The sequence below is a fragment of the Saccopteryx leptura genome, chromosome 2, assembly GCF_036850995.1.
Source record: "Saccopteryx leptura isolate mSacLep1 chromosome 2, mSacLep1_pri_phased_curated, whole genome shotgun sequence".
NCBI classification, from domain to species: Eukaryota; Metazoa; Chordata; class Mammalia; order Chiroptera; family Emballonuridae; genus Saccopteryx; species Saccopteryx leptura.
In genome coordinates, this window is record NC_089504.1 from 93,867,547 (window position 1) to 93,885,724 (window position 18,178).

The 18,178-nt window shown below is 43.8% G+C and overlaps 1 protein-coding gene across 1 annotated transcript in view; it reads right to left on the bottom strand.

The window, feature by feature from the left end:
• Positions 1-17,070: 17,070 nt before the first annotated feature.
• SLC35D2 (solute carrier family 35 member D2) overlaps positions 17,071-18,178 on the bottom strand; it is a 56,638-nt gene continuing 55,530 nt past the window's right edge. The window contains exon 13 of the mRNA XM_066368312.1: positions 17,071-18,051. The gene's annotated coding sequence lies outside the window, so the exon portion shown is untranslated. The remainder of the gene's footprint in view (positions 18,052-18,178) is intronic.

An 18,178-nucleotide genomic window follows, 5' to 3' on the forward strand; every position in this document is an offset into this window, starting at 1 on the left:
TTTTTGCCTCTTGGGTAAGTTTGTTTAGTTGCCCCTAAGTAGGCAGTTTAGCTTTTTGTGTTGTAGTTGCTTTCATCTTTATTTCTCTAATAAGCTTTGCCTCTAGGCTTAGTCTTTTTATTTCTTCTTCTGACGGCTCAAAGATGTCAAATCTCCCTTTCTTCTATTTCGGACTCATGCCAAGGCTTCAATTTTCTGGAAGGTATCTACTGGTCTCCCATATCTGTGGAGATACGAGCAAATCCTTGCCCCTATATTTTGCCTACATTGCTGTTGTAAAGTAGCAAACTGTCCCTATCTAAAAAGTTCATCTTGTATTCAATATAATAACAGGAGGGTTAGTGTTAGCATTCCGATTAGCTTGAATATGAGCCTGATCCTCCTACTAAGTCATAAATTGTAACTATTTCACTTTTGAAAGAACAATCTGAGCTAACATTTCTAAATTTTTTGAGATAAAACATTCAATGAGTCTATGAAGGAGGATAGCAGTTCCTGCATATAAGGACAGTTAGTTCTATACTGGGAGCAAGCCGTTGTTAACTCTTTAAGAGTTTTGACAGAGATTTGGTCATATTGAGTATAAAAACCTCCTTGAGGGAATTGTGCATTAAGTCCAAATGGAGTGAATGTGACAGAAAAGGCTTCTAATGCTGGACTTATGAATTTTAAATTCCCTTCTTCTCTAGCCTGCATTATTCCTTTCATAAGAGGTGTGAGAATAGGTCCCTTAGCTTGTTCCCCAGGCACTACAATAGGTACTGAATCTATAAATGGATTAGCAGAGGGGGCAGAGGCTAATGATCTTGGTCAGCTTTGAAAGGGTTAATACTATATCAAATCTTCTTGTCAAAAAGTTTAGGCTGTATTTTAAAAAGTCACTCCTTTAATTGTTTAGAAGATAAATGTTTTTCTTCATCAGAGGTCAAATGACCATTGTCATCTTCACGTTTTAAAAAAACTTAGAGCCCTGGCCGGTTGGCTCAGTGGTAGAGCATTGGCCTGGCGTGCAGAAGTCCCGGGTTCGATTCCCGGCCAGGGCACACAGGAGAGGCACCCATCTGCTTCTCCACCCCTCCCCCTCTCCTTCCTCTCTGTCTCTCTCTTCCCCTCCCGCAGCCGAGGCTCCATTGGAGGAAAGATGGCCCAGGCGCTGGGGATGGCTCCTCGGCCTCTGCCCCAGGTGCTAGAGTGGCTCTGGTCGCAATAGAGTGATGCCCCGGAGGGGCAGAGCATCGCCCCCTGGTGGGCAGAGCATCGCCCCCTGGTGGGCGTGCCGGGTGGGTCCCGGTCGGGCTCATGCGGGAGTCTGTCTGACTGTCTCTCCCCATTTCTGGCTTCAGAAAAATACAGAAAAAAAAAACAACTTAGAGCTTTGTTAGGGACTTTGCCCTAAGCCTAGCAGCTTAGTGACCATTGCATAAGTGGGCCAGGAAGAAAACTAATGTTGCTTAGCAATAACACATTCATTAGCTTCTATATCTAAAAGTCTTTTGTATTGTTAAGTCTATTTTAGGTCATCAGAGGAGCCAAATTCCCGCTTTCCTGGGGGCCCCCCTTTTTCAGGAAGTGGCCTGGCAAGCAGCCAACTGCCTGAAGCAGCTTGAGATAAATTCTTGAAATGACTTAATTTTACTTAATTCCTTTGTTTTACAGATCTGAGCATATCTTTACACACAAACAAGGCAATTTTCAGCACAGAAACACAAGTATAACATATAACTTTGATTAATCTTAATACAGTGGTACCTTAAGATACGAACAGACCAACATACGAATTTTTTAATGCGACTTGGTCTGTATTTTTGTTCAAGATCCGAGCGAAATTGCGAGATATGGGTTGTGATTCAGGAAGCTGCCGCTAGTTGGCTCGTTGGCGCATGGGTCCAGTACCGACAGTTTGATATACAAGTTGACTGACTTACGAGCTCGGTTACAGAACAAATTAAATTCATATCTCAAGGTACCACTGTACTTGAATTATTACTGGACTTCTAACTTTGAATACACCTTACAAGGCATTAACCAAATTAGCAAGTCTTAAGGATCCATATTCTATTCAATTTAAATTTAAATGAGTGCTCCTTATAATTTCTAATTTTAAAACAGAAAATATATGGATGAAACTATTTTTTCAATATAAGAGCCGGCATTTCCAATTTTTACATGCAAGAACTTAATTCAGGACTTAAAAATCACATTTTAGACAACATCAAACAAAAACTAAACAGAGACTAGATTCAGACAAATCAGACAAACCAGAGCAAAATCCGGGATTTCAGAGTACAATCAGACTAGAAAGATGCCTGCCTGATTTTAGTCAGGGCATTTTCTGACAGAGGGACTGACGATAGATGGGACTAAGTAAAATTTTCCCAAGAAAATTTTCTTGGAGGCTGCTGGGATATTTTCTATAGTCATATCCAACACATGTCCCCTGCCTCAATTTCCAGGCAAAGAATAAGAAAGAAACAAAATGATAGTTCAGAGGATTGTAGCTAAAACATTAAAGAAAATCAGTAAACATTCTCCATTTTCCAGATTTTTTCTTTATTACAAAGACTGGAGAATTCTAAGAACTTTATGTCTTCTATATGTCCTAATTCTAACTGAGTTTGTACCAACTGATGTAATGCTTCAAGCTTCTCTCCTTTTAACAGTTACCGCTCAACCTATATTGGTTTTTTACTTAACCATAATAAATATCAGTCATTACCTGACGAGCTGAAGGCCATGAGGATTTAGAATCAGACTGTAAAGGTTGTAAAGATAAAGAAATTAAATTACAAAGAGACCAAACAGAAAAAATAATATCTTATATGAACATGCCATAAAGAAAATTTTTATTTTTAACAGTTATACCAGACACTTTTAATGCTTGCAGTAGTTTCATGTACTGGGTCTCTATTGATGAGGAATTGGTGTGAGAATTCCATTACTCTGCCTCCCGAAGGTATCACTTACCTACCGAGTGGTCTTATACCCCCTTCGGTCTGATGGTCCCGAGACTACAAACTCTGATCTCTTCAAGCCCCCGTTTGTGAGTTTGTGCCCCACACTGGGTGCCAGATGTTACAAATTTCTTTATGGTTCAGACTCACAAGGCAAAAGACACATCAGATGCAAGTAAACGGGCAGAGGGCTGAAACTCTTAGGCGGAATCAGCCCCGAGAAACTGTGCCACTGCATTTTTATTGAGTTCCAAAGCCATAGCTCAGCAGATAAAACTAGAAAGCTACAAAAACCTTTTTCCATCTGTATCATCCCCAACCCTGCACGTCTACTGTTTCTTTCATGAACAAGGACACAAGAAGAGTCAGAGTCTCAGAGCTTATCAATCATAAAGAACATTTGGTTCTTGGAGGCATTCTTCCAAGAATCCTGCGTACTTGCATTCAAGTAACCCAGGCCAGTCTCCGGTTATGGCTAATATACTCCAAGATCTCTTGTCTCCAAGTAACCTCAGTTCTGAATTTATATTTGTGCAGGGTCATCTCCGACAGGCTGCTGCCAGTGAGATCTTTTTGTGATTAGGGGCAGATCAATTTAGATAATCATGAGAACATGGGGTGCAAATGCACTAAGACTTACATAGGGATTTATGTCTAACTGGGCAAGTACAGTTATAATTAGAGAAAGGTGAAAACAAGGCACTGGATGTCCTGGCCATAAAGGCTGAACTGAATAAGAGGCTTGGGGGTGGGGGGATCAGTTTGTGGTAACATTGGTAAAGAAGAGAAATTGATCACAGGGAGTCACAGGGTCTTTAACATCATGGATAGATCAGACTCTCTGATGACAAATCTAGTAGTCTGAAAGGTTACCCCCCGCCCCTTTGCAAAGGCCTGGCAGACACTCATAAGGACATTAGCCTTCCAGGCCAATGCCAGAGGGAAGGAAAGAAAGAGAAGAATAAAGGATTTTGTGATAAACTAGGAAGTCTTGGTCCCGTATCTTGAGTGGATGTTGGCTAGTTCTCCTCCTGTCGATTTTACTCGGAGGTCTCCAGCATCTGCCCAGGACTAGATGTCAGATGGAGCGTCTCCAGCTGTGAGACATAGCCCCGACGCTAAAGCCTTCTCACTGTGCAGCAGGGTCGTGGGCAGGATCACTGGGCAAGGTCCCTCCAGTGGGGTTCAGAGGCTGCCTTCCTCCCATGACTTTCAATAATACCCAAACACCAGGTCCAAGACCGTGACCAACAGGGTCTTTTGAATTGAAATCTGGAAAAGTTTTTGTAACCTGTTGGCGATGGGCATTAGTATAACACATTAAAAACTTACTGGTATGAGATAACAAGGAAGCAGTAGAAAGTTGTAGACCAATATCCATTGGTCTCCTGGTGACTATCTCATGTGGAGTGAGTTTGTTTCCCAAGGGGGTTACTGCGAACAGCCAGCAAAACCAGAGGCTACGCCTTAGGCCAAGGAAGTCCAGTAGATTCAGGAAGTTTGGAGGTTTTATGTCGGGAGCCGATCCACTAATGCTGGCTAACTAGGTCACAGCAGAAGAAGATCCACAACTGCTGGTTGACAAAGTCACAGCAAAAGAAGATAGAGTCACCGCAGTAAAGACCAACAGCTGCGGGTTGACAAAGTCACCGCAAGGAAAGGCACGATACTTCCCCCTTTAATCTTTTGAATTAATCTGGCCTTATATCCCCCCTTTTTCTGGGTGTGTGCTATTATTTGTGGCACAGGGATAATAGTACCATGCTTTCCCTGTAGATTTGTAGTAATTTCTTTGGAAATGAGACAGAAGGTGTAAGTTCCACAGAAAAGCCTGTAAGCCCCTTGATCTGGGCTCGTAAACATAAGAGGCTGGCTATGATATCCCTCGTAAAGGGTTAAGTTTGTAGGAGAATTTCTTCTTAATCATGTTAGAAAGAATAGATTGTGACTTGTGAATGGGTAGAAGGCAGTGGCTGTGCACAGAGCACCTTTTGGCCTTCACTTAATTCATCATTTTTCCTCCCTAGCCTTTTCATGTAATAGAGAAACTTTCCTTTCTTCTTGCTTATTTGATCTGCAGATAGTGGAACACTCTAAGAAGAATATAGTTAGAACTAAACTAGTGTGTGAATATAGTAAATAAATAAAGTTTAACTAGACATAGAATCTTAGGTAAGGTGTTATAGAATGGCCCGTTGTGTGGCCTGGGATGGGAACGCAGTCAGCAAGAAAAGAATGTTTTGCTAAGAGAATTGTTTTATGACTGAAGGCAGTTGCTGGGCTTTCTCAGTGAGACACTCTCATGAGGTTTGTATACCTCCCCAAAAATTCTTTCTTCAGATAATGAGAGGTATGGAAGGGCATACATAGAAGCAATAGCAATTAATGTCTTCTGAAATTATGTTGCTACTAAGCTATCTTGCGAGTGCACTCTATATATCTTTAAGTAAAAGTTACTCTTAATGTTATGTCAATTTCTTAATGGGCAAGCCTTTTGTTATCTTGTGAGGAAAGTTAGGACACTGCATAAACTCAAGGCCATTTGCCTGAGCAAGCGGTGGTCATTTGCTAGTCCTTAATGATTTTGTCTGTTAATCTCTCTCTGCCCCTTGACTCACAACAACAATAAAGTTGAGTTATTAGTTAGTACTAATCCTTTAAAAGCTTTTACCGATGTTATCGCTATTCAAGTTATTTTTTAATTGTACTTTGAATGATTTGCCACCTGATTTGTAGTTTATAGATATAAATTAACTGTTATCTGGAAACATGTAAACATAGTGAAACAGAAGCAATGATTAATACCATGTAATTGTAACTTGGTGTGTGTGTATAAAGGAGCTGTACTAGCATTTGGCAGAGATGCCTGGCAGTAAATGCTAACTAGAGAATAAAGAGAAAGAAAAGAATTCGGCTCTCTCACTCGATTTCGCCGACGCCGTCTCCTCCTGTGGGACCCCTGGATCCCCCCCGGGGCTGGACCCCGGCAGTTTTAAGTATGAGGGTCCCATCAGTTCTCTCAGCCTTACCTGCTGGTTGAGGGTGATAGGACAGTGATAATATCTAGAAGTTTGTAAGGTTCTTATTAAGGCTCATATGATTTTCCCAGTTAAGTGGGTGTCTCAATCTCTACAGACTGTGAAAGGTTTAGGTCAAGTGGGAAGCACGTTTTCCAACAATTTCTTTGCCACCAAGAGGGTATCAGTATTGCAGAAAGGGAAGGCTTCATTCAACCCACCCAGCAAACATACATTTGCTAACAAGGACAGATAACCTAGGCTAAGTGGCAGTTAAATAAAGCCCCTGCAAAGGACCTAGAGGGAGGAGTTCTGAGACCTCTGGGAACAAAATTATTTCTCCAGGGTTATGGACCTGGTATCAGTGGTAAACTGTCTTGGCAATTTCATAGAAGACTCCCCACCAGTGTTTATTTATAATTTGAGTCATCTTGATTGCACCATGGTGGGTGAAAGAATGCTAAAATTGAAAGATGAGGGTTTTCCGGGGAGCCTGGCAGATGCAAGCAGCCACCTGGGTCTCCCAGAGCCCCGACTGTTCCTCTGCTTTGCTGGCGCCATGCTGCGAGGACACCAGTGTGGCGAGGGTCTGGGTCTCCTCTTGCAGGAGCGATAGACTTCATCCATGCGTGTAACCTTTGTAGGTTCTGCTGCTACTGCCTCTGCATGGAAGTCAGCTCGGGCATTTTCTCCGATGCTCAGGTTCAGTCCTTTTAGTGTGAACTGCAATGTCGATAACAATAATTTCAGAAGGTAAGAGAATAGCAGTAACAATATTGTTTGTTGATTGAGGTCCTTGTAAACATAAGAAAACCCGTTTGTTTTCATAGCATCCCAAAACCGTGGATGACCTCAAAGGCACCCCAGCTGTCAGTTTAAAATTTAGCAATGTGTCCCTTTGACAACTGGCATACTCTGGTTGAGAGCATGGACCTCTGCTTGTGGGGCTAATTGAGCTTGAGGGAGGTTTCCCCTTCCACGTAGTTCATATTGGATAGTAATAGTATAACCAGCTTGGAAATTCTCTTTCTCATTTTTACGGTATGAACCATCAAAAAACAATATTAGATTTGGATTAGTTGAAGGGGTGTCTTATAAATCAGGCGGCAGAAATAGAGCCACTCAGTGTGGAGTACAGGGGGGACATTCTGCTGACCGCAATTCATCCTGGTGCCTGTTCCAGGTGCACCTCTGCTTACAGAAGAGCCGCCGTGGGAAAACAGTGTGGGTGGGCCATGCTGGCCAAACGCATGGTCCTCCAGCCACTGTGCCAGCTCTCATGGGGCCAGGTCTCTCTGGTGCAGAATGACGGGTAGCTGATGTGGTCCAGCCTCACTGGACCCGTCAGAGTCAGAGGTAAGTCTGAATTGGGCACTACCTGTTGCCTGGTAGAACTCACATGTCGTATTGAACAGATTATAAAATTGATAACATGTGGGATCACCCTGGTTCCAGCTACCCAGGCTGGAAAAATTAAGAGTCATAAATTTCTTCTTTTCCTTTACGCCCTAGATAAAAGCAGTCACCTGAAGCAACATTAAACACAGTTCCTCTCACTGACCTGTCTCCTTTCCGTGTCTGTCGCCTCGGTGGCCGGCTCCTCATCTGGAACCACTAGGAGGAAGGTGAGCGTGGGGTCTGGAGAACATCCTGGGTGTGCCACTGGCTGTCGTGTGACTCAGACAAGCTAACCGTTCTGTCACTCAAGTTATTCTTATAAAATGGGATTCAGAATTACTCTAATGTTGCAGACTATTGTGAGGATTAATTAAATAATATTTAGCCTGACCAGGCGGTGGCGCAGTGGATAGAGCGTCAGACTGGGATGCGGAAGACCCAGGTTCGAAACCCCGAGGTTGCCAGTTTGAGCGCGGGCTCATCTGGCTTGAGCAAAAAGCTCGCCAGCTTGGACCCAAGGTCACTGGCTCGAGCAAGGGGTTATTCAGTCTGCTGAAGGCCTGCGGTCAAGGCACATATGAGAAAGCAATCAATGAACAACTAAGGTGTCGCAATGAGCAATGAAAAACTAATGATTGATGCTTCTCATCTCTCCGTTCCTGTCTGTCTGTCCCTGTCTATCCCCCACTCTGACTCTCTCTCTGTCTCTGTAAAAATAAATAAATAAATAAAATGAAATAATATTTATAAAAATGCAGGTGACCAAACAGTGTGGTCCCAAGTGTTCTTTTAGATATGGTGATTAGTAGAACGTAGTTTATAAGGATACATACCAAAATGTGTTTTCAACTTACATCTGTGATTTTTAAAAAAATTTTGACTTTAGAGAGAGAGAAAGGGAGAGAAACACTGATTTGTTGCATTATCCATTCATGCATTCCTTGGTTGATTCTTTTTTTTTTTTTACAGGGAGAGAGAGTCAGAGAGAGGGATGAGGGATAGATAGGGACAAGCAGACAGGAACGAAGAGATGAGAAGCATCAATCATCAGTTTTTCGTTGTGACATCTTAGTTGTTCATTGATTGCTTTCTCATATGTGCCTTGACTGCGAGCCTTCAGCAGACCGAATAACCCCTTGCTCAAGCCAGCGACCTTGGGTCCTAGCTGGTGAGCTTTTTGCTCAAGCCGGATGAGCCTGCGCTCAAGCTGGCGATCTCAGGGTCTCGAACCTGGGTCCTCTGCATCCCAGTCCGACGCTCTATCCACTGTGCCACCTCCTGGTCAGGCCCTTGGTTGATTCTTGTACATGCCTTGACCAGGATCAAACTCGCAACCTTGGTGCATCAGGATGAGGCTCTAACCAACTGAGCTACCCTGCCAGGGTATTTATTTTAATTTCTACAATGAAGATATATTACTTTTGTGCCTAACAACCATAAATACCATCTCAGGGCTCAGTCGAGGGAAGCTGCATCCCCAGCTCACGCACACGTTTGTTGCCGAGGTAAAGTCTCACATACAGCTGTGCCTCCCACGGGGCCTGCTCCGAAAGGCAGCTCACAACATGGCCACCTGCTTCATCAGGTTGGGCAAGTCAGGAGAGTCGGAGAAATAAGAAAGGCCATAGCCACACTCTTTTGTAACCTGATCTTGGAAGAAACATCCCATCAATCGTACTGTATTCTCTGCATGAGAAGCAAGACCACATTCTGGTCCAGCCCACACTCAAAGGGAGGAGGTTACACAGGATGTGACTCTAAGGGTGTGGAGATTATTGAGACGAATTCCAAAAGCTACCTACCACATGTACATACCATTCGTATGAAATTCAAGAACAGGAAAAACTAAGCTTCAGTAAAATAAACTAGAACACTGGTTTCTTTTTTAAATTTTTTAAAAATTTATATTAGAGAGAGGGAAAGGGAGGGGAAGGAAGGGGGAGAGAGAAACATCGATTTGCTCTTCCACCCACCGTGCACTCACCGTCGACCCCAGCGTGAGCCCGACCAGGGGGTCCCAGGTGAAGCTCCAGAGCACTGGGACAGGCTCCACCCACCCGTGCACTCACTCGACCCCAGCGTGAGCCCGACCAGGGGGTCCCAGGTGAAGTTCCAGAGCACTGGGACAGGCTCCACCCACCCGTGCACTCACTGTCGACCCCAGCGTGAGCCCGACCAGGGGGTCCCAGGTGAAGCTCCAGAGCACTGGGACAGGCTCCACCCACCCGTGCACTCACCGGTGACCCCAGCGTGAGTCCGACCAGGGGGTCCCAGGTGAAGTTCCAGAGCACTGGGACAGGCTCCAACCAGCCAGCGTGCACTCACCGTCGACCCCAGCGTGAGTCTGACCAGGGGGTCCCAGGTGAAGCTCCAGAGCACTGGGACAGGCTCCAACCAGCCAGCTCCCAAGCCAGGGCCCGGAACACGGGTTCCTGATGGAGGTTCAGGGATTGGCTGGTCAGGGTCACAGGACCTTTTCCAAGTTGATGAAGATGTGTGGTAAGATTCTGATAAAGCATGTGTGTTCATGGGAGTGTGCCTTTATCAGCATGTATCACACTGTCACTTAAAAGGTCTCTGTGATTTACTGCATGGGAGTTATACCTCAATTTTAAACAAATTTTATATTGCAGGTTGTTTTTATGTTTGTTTGTTGGGGGGGTGGGGGCAGATAACTTCACCTTCCATATTCCCAGACACAGCGGTAGTTCATTTGTGTGCCTGGTTTCAAAACAAAGTTTCCATTTTCACTTTTCAAAAAAGAACAAAAACGTATTCAACTCTATTTAACAGATTAAGAAATTACAGCTGACCACCACTGGCTGGAGGACACCCCCTCCCACATGACAGATGCAAAAACGTGCCGCCCGGGCTCATCTACACCGATCCAGACAGTAGACCTCCACTGGCACTAAGGCCAAAGTGGAGCACTTTCTGAGAAAACAGAGTAATCTGGAGTTTTCTCTTCCCTCTGAGGCAGGTTCTCCCTTTGCCCAGTGTTGTAGCCACCGTGGCAGTCTCGGGACAGCTATAGCCTCCTTCTCTGAATAATTTTTAAATGCATAAAATAAAATACATAAAATTAGAAATCAATTTCAAAAATTACATCACAATATTTTCTGAATAAGATGTATTAAAATATGCTTCTTTATGAACATATTAAATAACAAGAACTACTGGAGTGTCTAATAATTACCAAAATACTGAGCAGAGTATAAATGATTTTTCTGTAAAAACCATAAGGTGATGTAAAAATATCCCAACTTCTATTGATAACAAGGTCACAAGTACAGCTAATATTACTGTGGTTTTGCTTACATTCAAATGAAAATAAATGCCGGCCCTGGCTGGTTGGCTCAGTGGTAGAGCGTCGGCCTGGAGTGCAGGAGTCCCGGGTTCGATTCCTGGCCAGGGCACACAGGAGAAGTGCCCATCTGCTTCTCCACCCCTCCCCTTCTCCTTCCTCTCTGTCTCTCTCTTCCCCTCCCGCAGCCGAGGCTCCTTTGGAGCAAAGATGGCCCGGGCGCTGAGGATGGCTCTGTGGCCTCTGCCTCAGGTGCTAGAATGGCTCTGGATGCAACAGAGCGACGCCCCAGAGGGGCAGAACATCGCCCCCTGGTGGGCATGCCGGGTAGATCCCAGTCAGGTACATGCGGGAGTCTGTCTGACTGCCTCCCCATTTCCAGCTTTGGAAAAATGAAAAAAATAAATAAATAAAAGAAAATAAATGCCAAATTTTGGCTAGGAAAAATCAAGATGTACTGTTTCCCCACCTAAGTTCAACCTGACCCGGCAGTGGCACAGTGGATAGAGCATCGGCCTGGGATGCTGAGGGCCCAGGTTCGAGACCCCAAGGTCGCTGGTTTGAGCATGGACTCATCCAGCTTGAGTGTGGGGTCACCAGCTTGAGTGTGGGGTCATGTCCATGGTCACCAGCTTGAGCCCAAAGGTCTCTGGCTTGAAGCCCAAGTCCACTGGCTTGAGCAAGGGTTCACCACTGAGCTGGAGCCCCCCAGCAAAGGCACATATGAGAAGCAATCAATGAACAACTACTAGTTACTAAGGTGCCACAACTATGAGTTGATGCTTTTCACCTGTCTTTCTCTCTCTCAAAGATCACCAGCCCCCTAAATTTGGTAAAACCAGGTTAAGAATCCCTGGTACTAAAAGTATGGTTATCAGTGATTTTCAACCAATGTGCCATGAGAATTTTTAAAACACACAGTATCTGACTACTTAGTCAGGGGCACTGACCATTTTTCCCATAGACTATAAAATTAAAAGAATGGCAACAGCCAACACAACCACAGAAGTCCAATGTGAATGATTCAAAATTATACTATTTGTCATCAGATTGGCAAAAAATAAATTTTTTGGTGTCACAGTTTTACTAATTAGTTTATGTGCCATGTGATGAAAAATGTCGAAAACCCCGGGTCTAGACCAATAGCCTGGGATCGCGCTTCTGAAATCACCTGGGTTGAAGCGCAGACTCTGAGTCAGTGCTGCACCCTGATCGCCTGCAGTTCTAACAGGCTCCCCAGGACGCTGAGGGTCCCGCCCAGGAGCCCACCCAGGGGAAGAGGCTCCGAGGCTCACTCAGGGGCTTCAACCTGGAGTGGAGGTGAGAGTCACACAGAGTCTCCAGGAATGGCCTGGGACCTCACCCCGCTTCCTCCTAAAGGGCATGCTCCCTTTTCCCATGTGCTTCAGCGTCTGGTGACAGAAAGAGGTGTGGAGTTACTGAGCTGTCAGGCACCCTACGTTCCAGAAAACTACCGAGGAGTCACAACTGCCGGTCAGCTAAGTCGCTGCCCTTGGCAAGTCTCAGCACAAGGGCATGTATCCATCGACAGGACACAAAAATGACTAGTCATAAAAATGACTCACTAGGGCTTACAGGGGTCTCAAACTCACGGCCCGCGGGCCGCTTGCGGCCCGCCGAACAATTTTGTGCAGCCCACAGACTAATCCACGAAGTTCAAAATATTTTGGATAAAATTAAGTAAGCCTAGGGGCCTACTTGTATTTTTCATTTCTCTAGCATCCTAGCTAGATATTAGCTTAGTTAACAGCAGTTGTGATGCGAACTACAGTCTCTGGTCGTTTTGTGACACTGAGTAAACTGCATGTACGATTGTGCTTGTTTGTACTGATTTTTTTTTTTGTTTGTTTTCAACTGCAGTGAGAAAAGTGTTGCGTAACAGTTGCCTTTTGTAGACCTAGTGCGGCCCGCCCAACGGCTGTGATCTTGCTCTGCGGCCCACATGCTGAGTTGAGTTTGAGACCCCTGGCTTAAAAGTTAAAATGACCATGCAAAAGGAAAAAGTAACTCAAGATTCTGAAATTAATGATATATGTACCTTCATCATTTTTCTGAGGGCACAGAGAATGAATATAAAAAATATATATACAATAAAAATATATAATATAATATAGTTATATATAATAGTATATATACTATATAATATATAAAATACACAATATATATAAATCTAGTCTCTAAATTAGGTTCTATCTATTATTGAAGAGAACTCGACAATCACGAAACTCCAGTGCCCCTGCACTTGAGATACATTTAATATACAGAAAAAATATTAAAACAGCAGAAAAAATTCAAGTTAACAAATAAATTGCTGTTGTTAGCAGTACAGTAGCCAGAAGTGAGCAAAATATCATGGATAGTTTTATTTGTCTCTCCAGAGTGGTTTCTAGACTTTTTAGTAAGAAAAAAGAAATCTGGAGACCTAAGACATTGGGTTACTTTTCTTCTCCAGCTTTTTTGGAGCTCGCGGATCCTTCTGCACCCTCTCCATATCCCACATCCTCAAGTGACCTTGACTCAAAAGCCAGATTGGAGCTGCCAGCAACCCCACACCTCGGGAATCTAGTTAACAGTAGAGCAGAAATTTCAAGTTTCAACCCAGCTGCAAGGGCTGCTCTTGGAGTGCCCTCTGCTGGCCACAGACGGAAGCGGGCATAGAAGTCTTTCCACACAGATAAAAAAGGGTGTATTTTTTAAATTGGACAAGTACATGCAAAAAAATGAAACTAGACGATCAACATACACAACTCACAAAAATAAACTCAAAATTTATAAAATACCTAAATGTAAGTCGTGAAACCATGAAAATCCTCGAAAAAAAAGATATACAGTAAACTCTCAGACATCTCTTGTAGCGATATTTTTGCCAATATACCTCCGTGGGCAAAAGAAATAAAACAAAATAAATAAATGGGATTATATCAAACTAAAAAGCTTTTGCACAGCAAAAGATACCATTAACACAGCAGTTCTCAACCTGCGGGTCGCGACCCCGGCGGGGTCGAAGGACCAAAACACAGGGGTAGCCTAAAGCCATCGAAAACACAGGGGTCACCTAAAGCCATCAGAAAATATGTATTTATTATACAATACGTTTTTAAATAAAATATAAATTTCCGATGGCTTTAGGCGACCCCTGTGTTTTGGTCGTTCGACCCCCGCCAGGGTCGTGACCCACAGGTTGAGAACCGCTGCATTAACAAAATAAAAAGACAATCCACTCTTTGGAGGAACTTATTAGGCCACAAGTCTGATAAGGGTTAATAACCAAAATTTATAAAAAAGCTTTTAAAACTCAACCCCAGGAAGATAAAACAATCCAATTAAAAATGGGCTAAGGATCTGAACAGACACTTCTCCAAAGATGACACACAGATGCCAATAGGCAGATGAAAAAATGCTCAATGTAGCTAATCATTAGAGAAATGCAAATTAAAACCACAATGAGATATCACCTCACACCTGCCAGAATGGCTTTAATTAACAAATCAATAAATAAAGAGTGCTGGCAAAGGTGTGGAGAAAAGGGAACCCTCCTGCACTGCTGGTGGGAATGCAGACTCCTGCAGCCATTGTGGAAAATTTTATGGCATTTCCTCAAACAATTAAAAATGGAACTGCCTTTTGACCCAGCTATCCCACTTTTAGAAATAAATAAGAATCCCAAAACACTAATTCAAAAGAAGATCTGCACCCCTATGTTTATTGCAACATTGTTTGCAGTAGCCAAGATCTGGAAACAGCCCGTGTGTCTATCAGTGGATGAGTAGATAAAAAAGCTGTGGAACATATACACAATGAAATACTACAGAGCCACAAAAAAGAAGAAAATCCTACATTTTGCAATAGCATGGATGAACCTGGAGATTATTATGCTAAGTGAAATAAGCCAGGCAGAGAGACACATACCATATGATCTCACTTATATGTGGAAATCTAATCAAACACAATAAACTGAGGAATAAAAGAGAAAAAGAGGCAGGGTCAGAGGGAAGGAGGAAGAGGTGATGGAATCAAAGTGAAGGGATTAGTCAAATTATTTATACACAACACAGAATACAGAAAACAGGGTAGCAATAAGCCAGAGGGAAAGGGGGTGGGAGTAGGAAGAAGGGGAGCAAAGGGGGTGAAATGGGGGCAGAAACAGACTTTGTATGGGGCATGGCAGCTGTATGGTCAGTTGCCACAGCCACCATCACAGCCGCCTGGGCCATGCAGGTTTGCATTTGATTTAGACAGACGGTAATGAAATAATGGAGCCAAGAACTGGTGGGCCATTAGCTTTAATCCTAGCTTGCACTCTGCGGGCAAGAAATACACACAGTGGGAAAACACTTCCCTTTCCATTCAGGGCTCCCAAAGCCACTGACTAATCCGAGTTTCCTAGAATCAAAGGTATCTACCTCACCAGCCTTATTCACCTCTTTCCCCATCTCCTTCTCTCTGCACAAACTCTGCACAAACTGGCTTCTCCTTCAGCACTCTTCCATCTTGGCTGCTTCTCTTCTCCTCCACGGGGCCTTTCTCTGCTCTCCCTGCTCTCCTCTCTAATGCTAATCTCAGTAACTGAGAGAGAGCAAGCTCCCGGTCTGCCCCACTTTATACTGTAGAAATTAAAACCTTTAATCCAATATACAAACAAGGAAGTCTCTGATACAAAGTCACTTAGGGTGGGAAAGGCTTAGTCTTAAAACTAAGCCTTAGGGTATAACAACCCTGCCTGCTTACAGCCTGTCCCCCACACCCAATGCAAACTATAAGCGAGCAAACCTATATATTATATTTACAAACTTATTTGACCAACAGCAGCACAATGTGGTGTGTAGGGGTGTTATATAGAGTGAGACACTTGAAACCATGTCTACACAATAAATTAAAAATAAACGCTTTAAATTTAAAAAATAAACTATACCTGTTTTAAAAAAAAGAAAGATTCATTTAAGAAAAGATCAATTGGCCTGACCTGTGGTGGCGCAGTGGATAAAGCATTGACCTGGAAATGCTGAGGTCGCCGGTTCGAAACCCTGGGCTTGCCTGGTCAAGGCACATATGGGAGTTGATGCTTCCTGCTCCTCCCCCTTTCTCTCTCTCTCTCTCCCCTCTCTCTCTCCTTTCTAAAATGAATAAAAAATAAAAAAAATTTAAAAAAAAAGAAAAGATCAATTAAGGTACTTGGGTGATTGTAAAAGAAAAAAAATTCAATAAGAACTCCCCTCCCAGGCATCCTTCTTATGAAAACAAAAGGTTGACCATATTAATACTTCAGAAAAACTAAAACTAAAGCAATTTCCTTTAGGAATTCCAAAAATAGGACCTGGCTGGTTAGTTCGGTCAGTTAAGAGTGTCATCCTGAAACAACAAGGTTGCGGGTTCAACTCCCCATCAGGGCACACATGGGAAGTAACCAAAAATGCACAACTGAGTGGAACAACAAATGCTTCCTTTCCCCCCTCCCCTCTCTCTCCCTTCCTCTCTTTCTAAAAATCAATAAAAATTAAGCTCTGGCCAGATAGCTTAGTTGGTTGGAGCACTGGCCTGGAGCGTGGAGGTTGCTGGTTCAATTCCCCGGTCAGGGCACATACAGGAGCAGCTCAATGTTCCTGTGTCTTTCTCCCCAGTTCATAAATGGGCAAAGGACTTGAACAGACATATCCCTGAAGAAGACATACACATGGTCAATAAGCACTTGCAAAGATGCTCAACGTCACTAATCATCAGAGAAATGCAATTCAAAACCACAATGAGATATGTCTTCACACCTGTTAGAATGGCTACTTCAAAAAAAAAACCCCAGCATGCATCAGTCAGGATGTGAAGAGACTGGGAACCTGTGCGAGGCTGTGCAGGAATGTAAAGGGATGGGGTGTAAGACGGTGCGGCTGGGGTCCGTGCATTACTGTGGCTGAGCTGAGCGTATGGAGCCTGACCAGCGAGATGAACACCCGATGTGCTGGGGAAGGGGCGCACCTGGAGAGTGTGTGGCCACTCCCAACGTTTTACCACCTGCCTGTCCTATGCATCTGTCTCTCCCTTGGGCTGTTCCTGACTTGTAGCCTTTATAATAAATTGGTAATAGAAAGTAGCACACTTCCCTGACTTCTGTGAGCCATTCTAGCAGGTTACTGAACCCGAGGAAGGGGGAAGTCCTGATTTATGGCCGGTTAGTCAGAAGCCCCAGTCACAACCTGGGACTGGGGGCTGGCATCTGAAGGGGGGACAGGCAGTCTTGAGGGACTGAGCCCTGAGCCTGTGGGGTCTGAGCTAGCTGCAGGTAGTATCAGAATTCAATTGTGGGACACCCAGTTGACTTCCGGGGTTGGAGAACTGCTGAATGTGAAAAAAGACCCCACACATTTGGTGTCAGAAGTGCTCTGTGTGTAGAAGAAACAAGTTTTATTTTAATATCCAAAAAGAATTGAAGGCATGGGCTCAAAGATACAGTTGTACACACATATTTATAGCAGCATTATTCACAAATGGCCAAATGGAAGCAACCAAATATCTATTGACAGGACGTCCACTGAATGGGTAAACAAAATGTGGTGTATCCACATGATGGTACATTATCCAACCTAAAAAGGAAGGAAATTCTGACACATGCGATAATATGGGAACCTTAAGACGTTATGCTAAGTGAAATAAGACAGTCACAAAAGCAAATCCTGTGTAATTCCACTTATATGAGCTGCCTGGAACAGTGCAATTCACACAGACAGAAAATAGAACAGTGGTTCAGGGGCTGGGGCAGGGAGAAAGAGCAGTTACTGTGTAATGGGCATAGCGGTTCAGTTTGCAAGATGTGAAAGTCTGGGAGATTGTACGACAATGTGAATATATTTAACACAACTGAACTCTACACCCAAAAATAGTTAAGATAATAAGCTGACCAGGCAGTGAATAAGAGTGTTGGATTGGGATGCTGAGGACCCAGGTTCAACCCCAAGGTCAATGGCCTGAGCACAGGGTCATCAACTTGAGCATGGGATCATAGATGTGACCCCATGGTCGCAGGTTTGAGCCCAAAGTCACTGGCTTGAGCAAGGGGTCACTCGGTCTGCTGGAGCCCCCCGGTCAAGACACATGTGAAAGCAATCAATGAACAACTAAGGTGCTGCAACGAAGAACTGATGCCTCTCATCTCTCTGTCTTCCAGCCCGTCTACCCCTACCTCCGCTTAAAAATATATAATAAATTTTATGTGTATTTTACACTTAAGAATTTTTAAAAACTTTTTAAGTAAGTTGAAACAACACATCAGCACACTCATTCCTTCATTTACTGCCCTGTCCACAGCTGTCTCAGCTTCTAGAAACTCAGAAACTTAGAGCTGGCAGGGATTTAAAGATCTAGTCAATTTTGCCTGACCTGTGGTGGCGCAGTGGATAAAGCATTGACTTGGAATGCTGAGGTCACTGGTTTGAAACCCTGGGCTTGCCCGATCAAGGCACATACAACAAGCAATCGATGAACAACTAAAGTGAAGCAAC